We start from the raw sequence: 12,378 nt of genomic DNA on the forward strand, positions 1-12,378 counted from the left end.
GATACAGAAAATGTGGTACTTTTACACAATGGAGCCATTAAAAACAATGAATTCATGAAATTCTTAGACAAATGGATGGAACTGGAGAATATCATCCTAAGTAAGGTAGCCAAATTATAAAAGAACACTCATGGTATGCACTCACTGATAAGTGGATATTAGTCTAGAAGCTTGGACTACCCAAGACACAATTAACATATCAAATAAAACCCAAGAAGAAGGAAGGAGAGGACCCAGGTCCTGGAAAGGCTCAGTGCAGCAGGGGTATAGCAGGACAGGGAAACAGGAAGGGGTGGATTGGGGAACAGGGGAAGGGAAGAAGGCTTATGGGACTTTCAGGGAGGGGGATCCAGGAAAGGGGAAATCATTTGAAATGCAAATAAAGAATATATGGAATAAAACAAAGAAGAAAGTAAGGGAAGGCAACAGAGTCAAAATCAGCCCCTGCTCCAATTGTTAGGGTACCCACATGGAACCATTTTCCATATTAATATTGTAGCTATGACATACCTAGTTCTTAGTAGTACATTGCTTGTTTATAAATTCAATTTTCCTTTTTTCCACTCATGTGTTTTTGGTCTCTCTTTTGAATATAGTTTTACAGCTGCCATACCCATTCCTTTCTGATAGAATATATTATTCAATAGGCTTTATTACTCACAATATTCTTTTGCTCATTTTTTGAATCTGCCTTGCACATTATCAGTGTCATCATTTTACTCCATAATGCTTCTCAGTTGCTGATTCCATGAAATGTGAATTTCCAACCTTTTCCTTTCAACCTATTTGTATCATTTGCCTTACAAAGAATTACTTCTAGGAAGAATCTTCTAAGCACAATTGCAGGTATATATATTTGTGTGTTTTAAACATTTGCTGCCAATATTTGCCTCATAATTGGATAATCTGACCCATTAACATTGAACCAAATTTCTGTTACAGACTAACTTCTACTAAATATTTTATTAAGTCATTTGAAATCAATATACTTTAATGATATTTTTGTCAGAAGTTATGATTATTGTAAGTTTTAGAAGTGTTTGTAACTTTTGGAGATATGGTACACTCTGTTTGCTTGAGTGCCTTTTCTTTAGAATCACTTATTTTATTATTCCATAAAATTTGAGTCACATAACATAGAGTATCAATTTTAAAGATGTCTTTTGAACTTTAACTCCAAGTGCTAACATTGTCAGTTGCCTGCAGATGTCATAAAAGCTTCATTTTCTTAGGAAATTCTGAATTATAACATTTATAAAGCGGTAAGGCAGAGACTCTAAAAGATTTCCCTGATCCATTAGTCAACACCTCTGTTTAGTAACATATTCAAATAAGAAGAATGGGTAGCTTTTCAATTTATCTTATAAATCCTCTGAATAAGATAGGTTTCAAGTGTTAAATTATCTTCATTAACATGAACCAACTATATTGCCCAGTTATTTTATTTAAGAAAATTGTTAAATCATAAGTGAATCATTGATATTTTTAGTCAAATAAGTTTAGGGATAATTTGAAAACAAAAAGTGACAAGACTAAAATGGTTCTGAATATTTTGTTGTCAATATCCAAATGAATTAGACTTTTATTACTGGGTAATAGATTATTCTTAATAACTTTTTCAATCCTTAAGCTGGTTCAAAGAGCCTCAGTAATAAATGTTTTTTCCAGTATGATAACCATTGTAAAGCTAAACCATTTAAATCTCTTGAATTCAAAGTCAGAAGTATCAAACCCATGAAAGAGGATACAAATATGCATATAATTTCCACATTTTCAATTTCAAACTCAATTGAAACCATCTGTGATCTCATATTCAGTTTTAGTATTCATGTTTACTCTTGATAACTAGTCAGCCATCGAAAGGGAATCATTTTGGAAAATAGTTGTTTGTGCATTTCAATTTTTCGAATATTTTAATACATAGAGACTCAGTGTTTGAATCTTCATGAACTTAGTGAGTTTATAGACTTTGCTTCTTTGAGTTTACTCAGAAAAACAGATATATAATCTTATTTCCACAAATTCAAATGCTATGGATGCATTCAGTTCTAACAGATGAGATTTAAATTTTTTCATCCCATAACTCTTTCACACATTTAGTACATAAAACTTTTGTGTCCAGTGGTCCTTTTCCTGGCTGGCAGCTGTAATCCTTTAAGAGACCTAACACAGTAATGCAGAGAGGAAGGGAAGAGAATTCTTAGGAAGAAACATGTACTGATGCAGAAATCCTGACATGACAGAATTTAGAACTGAGAAAAAGGAAGCAGCTTGTTTTTCTTGTTTTTGTTGTTCTTGTTTTTGTTGTGGTTGTTGTTTTTGAAATCAATTTAAATGTCATTGATGACATCTCATTTCTACCTTACAGCTTAAACTGCTTTGGCATATAGGAGCCAGGAACAAGTACATTTTAAGGTATATTCTTTAAGGTTTAAAAATTTCTTAATTTTAATGAGAGTCCTTTTCATTGAGTCATCAGATTTTGCATTTCCTGGGGTACAGACAACATTTTTAATAAATCTTCACAGACTCTATTATTTATTAACCAGCTTTCAAACTGTAGAATATATTGTTAAGAATATAAATGAAAGCTCTTAGAGATGATATATTCTTGTTCCCTGGTTTGGTTACCTTCAGTTATGATCTTTAGTAATATGTTTTCTAAAAGTGTCTCTTGGCCAAAAAAAGAATTTTGAAAGAAATTATAATTAAGTTGATAATATTCCCTGAGATCACATATGACAATCCAGCCTATCTGCCTTTGCCTTGTTTTTCCACACAATCAGCTTCTACAATCTAATTTAAACATATAGCTTTAACTTTAAGCTATGCGCTCTTCCATGCCACTGAATGAGAGAATATGTGTCTGGGTATTCTGTACAATCTCCTAACAGCTAAGGGTTTGAAAGTAAACTTAGAGAACAAATATCCTGTAAATGTTGAAAGCAAATTAAGATATTGGTGGATAACATCTTTGTGCAGTTTTCGGAGTTTCTCTGGGTGGGTTGAGGTCAGTACTGTAACGTCTTCCCTTGTGTAACACTGTTAGATTTCTGTAAGAACATAGCTCTCATCCGCTTCCCATATCTTCTTTGCAGTGCTATTCCATTCATACAAAACACAGTTGTTTTTAGGAAAAAGCAAAGCAGACAATAAAACAAGAAATATTATGCACAATCACAAACAAACAGTAGAGCATAAAATACAGACATTAGAAGACCTTAAAGATGACTGACTATATAGGCAATTGCTTACCAGTATACATTGCATATTAAAACTATATATGTATATGTATATACATATATATGTATGTGTGTATGTTTGTGTGTTTACATGTGTATGATGTACATAGGCATAAAAGTACATATGCATATATATATAAACAATTAAAGAAAAATCTAGAGAGCATGAGTGGAAAGAGAGAAGAGTTTAGATGGAGAGTGGAGGAAATAAGCACGGGAGATAGAAGTCATAGTCTTAATTAAAAATAAGTCGTGAAAATAAGTAAAAAGAAAAGTTTTGTGACTTGGGTTTTATATATTATGCATCACAACCAGAATTGCTGTGTACATTGTATAGACATTTTTAATTGAAAATTTCAGCACCACTAATTCTAATGTCTGTAAGAATAGTTCATGTATTTAACCTAGTGGTACATTAGGAGCTCCTTATTTCTCTATAGAGAAATAGAACTTATTTTCTATTCTATTGTTTAGTGAGATTCTCATCATATGCTTTATTTCATTATTGATATTTATTATTAGTAGGTGCTTTCACCAAACACTAATAAATCAACAGCTAAACTTTATCACCTGATTCACATTTCAGTTATTTTTCTTGCAGCATATTTTTAAGAAGGGCACTTTGCCTCTCATATAAAAAGAGCATTTTATGCATTTTGAAATTAGTTTTTCATTGACCATGTATATAATACATAACACTCTTTGACTTGGGATGCATACACACTTTACTCAATGGCTTCAGCATGAGTAATGCTTCAATTGCTTAAAGGAGTCAGGCATTTCAGCTATTGTTATTGCCACTTAAATACGTGTGTGTGTGTGTGTGTGTGTGTGTGTGTGTGTGTATGTTTGTGTGTGTTTGTATGCGGATGTGTGTGTATGAATATGTGTGTGTGTGTGTGTATGTGTGTGTGTAAAGTGTTCCTAACTCAAAGGCAATAACATATATATTAATACTCATTTCCAGTTTTGCAAATTACCACTTTAAGTTTGAATCAATAAACCATTTGGAATTGATGTTTTCTGAAGCAATGAGACAAAATCATATTTGTTCTGATCTTTTTCCAATAGATAAATAATCTTAATCTGGGGGAGGGTGGATGCAGAAGGTGCAATACTGGACGGAGGGGAATATGCCAAAATATATTGTATGAAAGAAGAATCTACTTTCAATTTTAAAATATTTTACAGAAAACTTACAAAATCTTAATAAATAAATACTATCCCTCTACAATTTTATTGAACAGATAAATACCTTGAGTATTTGCTAATGAATGAATTGTGCTGTAAGGTTTCTCTCAGGATCCTGATAGAGTTATTGTATGCCTTTCACACATAAATGTTAAAATCCTGAATTATTAGATGTAACATATATAGGAAGTATGTTATTAAGCATCTCACTATAATATATATGAACCTTCACAGTGATTTTAAAATATTTTAATTTTTCCATATCTTTTATCGTATTTTTGCTCTCTCAATTAGTTCCAGAGTACCTACCTCCCTTTTCATACTACCTTCTCTCTCTCTCTCTCTCTCTCTCTCTCTCTCTCTCTCTCTCTCTCTCTCTTCTCTCTCTCTCTCTCACACACATATACACACACACACATACACACACACATACACACACACATACACACACACACACACACACACACACACACTAGTAAAATTAAAACAAGACCTGAGTAAGCAAAAACCAAATTAAATATTAAACTACTGGAAGAAATAATTGGATGAAAACTGGTAATAAACAAATAAACAAAAAGTATATTAAAATAGTCATGGCTTGCATTTTGTGTTGTCCAACTATGCATGGAGATGAGGCCTTTTCTGCACTGTAGTTGATATACCTAGTGACTCTTTACTGGAGTAAATTACTTTTTCTTTTCCCAGCAGATGTCCATGACAAATAACATATTCATAGGTGTGAGAATATTTTGTCTGTTTTACATTTTTGGTTCTGAGATTTTGTCTGATTTGATCTTGAACATGCTGTCGTGGTCTCTGTGACTTCATACATACATTGCCCCATTGTGTGTGAAGACACAATTTCCTTGGAATCACCCAATTCCTTAGACTTTTTCCAGTTCATCTTTTATATAGATGCCTAAGTTTTGAGGAAACTTATTTGATGAAAATATCTCATTTAAGACTAAATGTTTCGAAGTCTCTCTCTCTATGATAACTGACCTGTTGTGTATCTCTGTGTTAATATCCATCTATTTTGTTAAGGTTCTTTCATGAGTATCAAGCAGTGCTGCGATTTATTGATATAGCTATATGTCACAATGAGTTCTTTTATTGCTATGCTCACACAGCAAAATAATAATGGTAGGCTTTCCTCTAAAGCCTGTTCCCTATCTAGTTTCAGGTTCTTGTGCATTTTAGTAACATCAGGTACATGTTTTATTTCATGCATTGGCTCCTAGATAGAATGTAAGGGGGTGGTTAGATATTGACATAATATTTATGCCATTATTTTCCTGTATATCTTGAATTCAGATCATTGTTGTAGGTGTCAAGATTTATATATAATCTTTGATATATATATATATATATATATATATAAATCTTCTGAATTATAACTCAGTTGCACTGATGATTACTTTTCTACTCCGGTAAGTACAGCACCACCAATGCTAATTATAATTGGATAAGCTTCTAGGTGAGCACCAGCTTGGTTTCTATGTGCTAGTTTACATAAATAAGATGTGTGACATAAATGATAGGTCCTTTGTCAATTTTGAGATCACTTGGACTTCTTTCGTGAATAAATCATCAAGAAGTAATATATTTATGGCAGTGGAAGCTTTAATTGGGAGCATAAGATGTCTAACTGAAGTATTGTCTCCACTATATCGTGACTCCATTTTAATATATATCAGTTATATGTTTGATAGAAAATTAGTATCTGAAATATATGAACTCAAATGGATAGCAATAAAAGTATTAAATATGGAGTGTAGAAATAAACCTAGACAATGATAAAACACAAATTTCTGAGGATGATTTGTAAAATGTTCAACATTCTGTGCACACTTGGAAGTACAAATTAAATCTACTTGATATTTTGTCGTACACTAGTTAAAATGTCCAAAACCAATTTAAAAATGGCAACACATTCAAAAGGGAAAGATTTATGTATTAATGGTGGTAATGCAAACTTGCACAGGTACATTATAAATCTGTGTTGAGGTTCTACAAAATCCTAAAAATTGATCTATCTCAATATCCAGCTAAGCCTACTCTTGGACACATACACAAAGACTCTATCCCCTATCGTACAGAGAGTTGATCATTCATGTTCATTGTGGATTAATAATTAACGTATAGTAATAACATTCTAGACCCCCACCCCCATCTTCATCTCTGGAGCTGCCAGATTTAACTCTTGGAAAAGAACAGACCCCGCCTTTTTTCCAGGAGAGGCAGTCACTGATTGATGACATTGCTGATGTTGTCGTGAAGCCCCCACCCAACAAATACCCCATCTTCTTCTTTGGAACGCATGAAACGGCCTTCCTGGGACCCAAGGACCTGTTCCCCTATGACAAGTGCGAGGACAAGTATGGGAAGCCCAACAAGAGGGAAGGCTTCAGGGAAGGGCTCTGGAAGATCCAGAACAACCCCGCACACCAGCTACAGTACCCCTCTGCTGGTAAGCTCCTCTGATGGTGAGGCCCCTGAAGTCAACCTGGGTGGTGGCAGCGACATGGACAAGGACAAAGAAGCCTGGAGGGTCATGACTGTGACAGCTGTGACCACCACAGCCACCAGTGACAGGATGGAGAGCGATTCCGACAAGTGCAGGGATCACAGTGGCCTGAAGCAGAAGACACCAGTCTTGAAGATGTCAGCCTCTAAAGGAGCTAGACGAGCCTCCAGGGACCTGTATCAGGCCAGTGTGTCCGCATCAGAAGAGGATTCCGAGAGCCCATCTGAGTCGGAGAAGACCAGTGACCAGGATTTTACCCCAGAGAAGAAGACAGTGGCCCGGGCGCCATGGCGAGGACCTCTGGAAGGACAGAAGAAGAAGGTGACATCAGCCTCGGATTCAGACTCCAAAGCCTACTCGGATGGGGCCAAGGAAGAGCTTGTGGTTACTGCACAGCCGTCTCCATCCTTTTTCTCGTCCTCCTCCTCATCCTCCTCAGACTCACTTGTGTCCTTCAAGCAACCCCCTTGAGGCAGAAAGCCAGCTGAGAAACCACCCCCAAAACCCCGAGGGCGGAGACCAAAGCCAGAACGAGCACCTTCCACCTCCAGCAGTGACAGTGACAGTGGTGAAGTGGGTCGCATCCGTGAATGGACGAGACATGATGAAGAGTGAATATGTGAGCTGGAGGCTCAGAGGCGATGGGAGCAGGAGGAGGAGCTCCGGAGACTTCGAGAACAGGAGAGGGAGGAGAAGGAGCAGCAGAAGGAGCAGGGCAAGGGGCCAGCAGAGCGTGGGGGCAGCAGTGGGGAAGAGCTAGAGGACAAAGAGCCTGTGAAGAAGCATTGCTGCCCGCTGGACAGGAAGGGGGAGAAGAAGAAAGACCCTTCCTAGAGGAGAGACTACAAAAGATGCACAGCGAGATCAAATTTACACTGAAGGTTGACAACTCAGATGTGAGGAGGTGTCTGAGTGCACTGGAAGAACTGGGGACCCTGCAGATAATCTCTCAAATCCTTCAGAAGAACACAGAGGTGGTGGGTAGCAATGCTGAAGAAGATTCGCGGATACAAGGCCCACAAGGATGTGATTGATGGCGAAGGCAGCAGAGGTCTTCACCCAGCTCAAGTCGCGGGTCCTGGGGCCAAAAGTTGAGACTCTGCAGAAGGTGAACAAGGCGGGAGCCGAGAAGGAACAGGGCGATAAGGAGAAGGTAGAGGGGCAGCAGACTGAGCCCAGTACTGATTGGTCAGCACCTGTGAGTGGTGAGGCTGCATCCCAGAAAAGGGAGACCACAGGAGAGAGCACAGGAAGAAGGGCAGGATGGAGGATGGCCCCAGGGGCAGCTCCTCAGAAGAGCTGCATGACCCACAGGACAGCTCCGACTCCACCAGGCCTGGGAATGATCCTCAGGACCATGAGATGATGTAGCAGGACTCTGAGTCTGATGATGATGACAATGCGGACAGCTGAGCTTCAGCCGCTGTGGCCATGGTGCCACGTCCGTCCCCAGCCTTCCAAGGAAGTGCTTCCTTGTTTGTATTTGTGGCCTGCTCTTTTCTGCCTAGTTCTGTGATTTCAGTTGACCTGAAATGGCTATAAAGAATTTTGTAATGAAAAAAAAATTCTAGATTTATATCAACTGATGAATGGATAATGAAAATGTGGTTCATGTACACAATAGAGTATTATTATTATTCACCTGTTAAACAAAATGAAAATTGCAGGTACATGGATGGAGCTACGTTTATCCTGAGTCTATTAGCCCAAATGAGGAAAAAATAATTATCGTATGTTTTTATGTTATATGAGGATGCAAGTTGTTAAACTTTTGGTATGTGTGTTTTTGTCTTAGTAACTGTAGAAATTAGGTATCTATAAGGACTCGGTGGATCTTTCAAATGAGTAGAAATAGCATGCAGTGCTGTAGAAGATAAAGGTAAAACTAGAATCTGATTAAATGGAGATGACAATGGGAGGAAAGGGTAGTGTGGGTCAAGTGGGATGGGACCACTAAGATTAACATCTGTTTGAAATGACATTTGGGAACCGCTACTGTAGAAGCCTTCTAGTATGTATACATGTGTGAAATGACAGATGTTAATGTGTTTTTTGCAATTTATTTGGAGTATTATACAGCATTCTTTATGGGTTTCCAGTATGCTTAAGTTCATAAATAATATTAGTATAGGAGAATAATTATATCTTTAAAAATGTTTTCTAGCATGGCATTTTATGCTACCATGCTATATCAGCAGCTGATTGAGACAGATGAAGATACTTGGAGTGAAACATTGAACTGAGTTTGGGGAAAGATTGAAGGAGCTGAAGGGGATGGAAAACCCATAAGAAGACCAACAGTGTCAACTAACCTGGACCTCTGGGAGCTCTCAGAGACTAAGCCATCAATCAAAGAGCAGGACTTCGGCCTCCATCACATATGTAGCAGAGGACTGAGTTGTCTGGGGTCAGGTGAGGTGTAGGTTGGTAGGTCAGGCAGCACTCTAAGAGGCAAAAGGGAGAGGGAGAGGGTGAAGAATTCTGGCAGGGGAACTGGGGGAGGGGCAAAATATGGAATGCAAATAAATAAAATAATTTTAAAAAGAAACACCTTAGTATCCATTTCAGGTAACATCTTTGAGTGTGTCTATGCTTTCATCTTTTAAGTTTCTTTCTTGGCATTAATTGGTCTGAGATTTGTTAGTCGTAATATTTTGTGATGAAATGTTGAATTGAATAAAGTATTTTCTTGTTTTATTAACAATATTTCATTTTTATTGTACGTCTGCATACATCTCTGATGAAAGCATGAGTCTTGCTATGTTGCAGGTGATGATGCCCTTGCTCCAGTGTTGTTGGAAGACAAATTATATTCTCTTCCAAGGAGCACACTAGTGAATCCTAGGCATGGATTAGCAGCATTTTAGGAGTTAATTGACTGAAGAGAAGACCTATACAAATATACACATGGAGGGCACAACACAAAATACTGTGTTTTACAAAATATAACAAAAGCAGCTGGAAGAATTAAGTATGTCTGCCTGAAAGACATTAATAAATCCCATAGATTTTTTTTTTTGGTCTCTGTTTTATGAGAAATAACCAGACAAATTTCTGTCAGCAATGGAAGTAAAAGTGGTGGTGTTGTATCCCCCTGTGGCATCTAGACATATCTTCATTTTTTTATAAGTGGGTATTTTTAGCAGTATTTGCTTTGGGTCGTGAATTTTGAATCAGAAACTGAAGCAATGGAAAATCAAGCAATATTATAGTGTAAAAATGTTTGTTTTTTTGCCAGAGACACAAAAATCTTATGCCAGGCAACACAATAAGGCATAAGAGCTGCTACTAACTTTCTAAAATACAAAGAATATGCTTCTGGTTTCATTATATGTGAACCATCCTTTATATACATATTATGAACTTGTACATATGTAGTGCATACGTGTGCATGTTTGTGTGTGTCTGAGTACATGCACTCTTGTGCACATTTACAGATATAGGAGAAGAGCATCAGGCTTCCCACTCTATCCCGCTCCACCCTAAAACCTGGTGGTAGTTCCACCGAATGTTGAATTCTGGATTGTGTCTAAGTTAGCTGACTGGGAGTCCCAGAGATCTTGATGGTTTTATCCTCCCTGAAGCAAGCCCTGGAGTTATAAGTGCAGACAGTACATGCAGCTAGGTGGATGTGAATTCACGTCTTCGGTTTTCACAGCAAGTTCTCTGGCCCACTGAAAAATTTCCCATCTCTGCATTTCAGACTCTCTTTCCAAAGTCTTTCATTTCACATCTATTGCCTCCTTATTAATTTTTTCTTATTATACTTGCCAAAGTTTGATTGATACAGAGCTTATTTAGGATGTTTTACATAAATTGACTTATAATGAACATTAAATATGAAAATATTTGAGTTTTCATTTACATTTTAATAGAAATTTAATCCCTTAATAAAACAAATTAACTATACTGGTAGCTTTTTGGCATCAAAATCTAATAAAAACCTTAAGACAAGTCTTTGACAGAATCTCAATGTTGTTTGTGTATTTCAGTTTGGAAATCTTATATCATAAGATTGGATATGAAGTTGATTCCATGTAAATCACACAGGACAGATTATGGTCCAATAGACAGACCTCTACATTGGGTATAATTGATTTTAAATCACATAAGTAGAGGTAATTTCCTTCTATCTAACCACAGTAAGGTTTATTGTCCTGAGGAAGTAATCTAATAGCATATTAGGGGCAGAATAAAAGAGCTTAAGTTACTGAACTGAATACCAAGATAGAGTTTAGGCGCACTGAATCCACACTTAAATAAACTCCATGTTAATTACAAATCAAAATCAATAATATTTCACTGTATTAAATTCTAATGTTTGTCTTTATCTACAGACTATGATGTTTTTAAATGAACAGCAGAATATTTAAACAGGATACCTTATCAAAGTCCTTTTATATCACTAATGATATGAAGTATAAATATATTGAATCACTTTTTTTATTTACTTGTTTTGCAATTCTGATCACAACATTAATTCTCCTGATCTTGAAGCATAACATTGTTTTCAGTCTCTTAATGTTTTGATTTGATAGTTTTTTTCCCTAAAAATACAACATGCGAAATTATTGCCATTCGAGTTTTGTATTCAAAGGTGTAAGAGAATATATGTATGCAGGTGTTTTGATTGTGAAGAAGGAATTGTAAGAGAGAACCCAATAGATTCTAGCAGATGGGAATGAATTTGAATTTACAGGGTCAATAAAATATAATGGGGCCTGATTGAACATATTGCAAAACATACATATACCTGAACTCTGCAAACAAGTTAAATAAACCAGGAACTGCTTTGCTGTAGAACCCACTGAAAGGAATCTTGGTTTGATTTTAATCTGCTGAGACCTATATCAGGCTTCTGACATATTACACTAAAAAGTATTGAATTTATATGCTTAAAACAAGAAAGATGATGAATTTTTATGTCAGTAAGGGAAAAAGCATATTATTGATTTCTGAAATTTCTGTCGCTGAGCATTCTGTTACATTGTCCATTGTTTAAGTTTTTTTTTTTTTTTTTTAAAGAAATCTAGATTTCTGAGCAGGAATTATCACTTGTACTACAGTGTACTTCCTATACAGTTTAATTTTGAAGTCTTTTTTTTCTCTTTGTATTTTCAAATGAACACTGAAGTATTTCTCTTATGAGGCCCTTAGTTATTTTACAAAATATTATATAATCTTAGGTATTATGAAGCAATGGAATTCTAATATCTATTTTTGCTTTATTTTCTCTGGAAACACTTTGTAGTGTTAGCATTCCTATAGTTACTGTTTTTCTAGAACTCATGTACTTTTCATCTATATAAGCACATTCTATATAATATTCAGAATGAGCTTCTAGAGGAACATCCCTTGTAGAGTTCTGAAGCTACCTATCTATGTTCCCCCTTTGTCACTCATACATACCTCGTCCCA

The 12,378-nt window shown here is 36.3% G+C and overlaps 1 pseudogene; it reads left to right on the forward strand.

Moving 5' to 3' along the window:
• The first annotated feature begins 6,355 nt into the window (after positions 1 to 6,355).
• Positions 6,356 to 8,373, forward strand: LOC127663677 (hepatoma-derived growth factor-related protein 2-like; annotated as a pseudogene).
• Positions 8,374 to 12,378: the final 4,005 nt, after the last annotated feature.

The sequence above is a fragment of the Apodemus sylvaticus genome, chromosome 13 (genome assembly GCF_947179515.1).
Source record: "Apodemus sylvaticus chromosome 13, mApoSyl1.1, whole genome shotgun sequence".
Taxonomy (NCBI): domain Eukaryota; kingdom Metazoa; phylum Chordata; class Mammalia; order Rodentia; family Muridae; genus Apodemus; species Apodemus sylvaticus.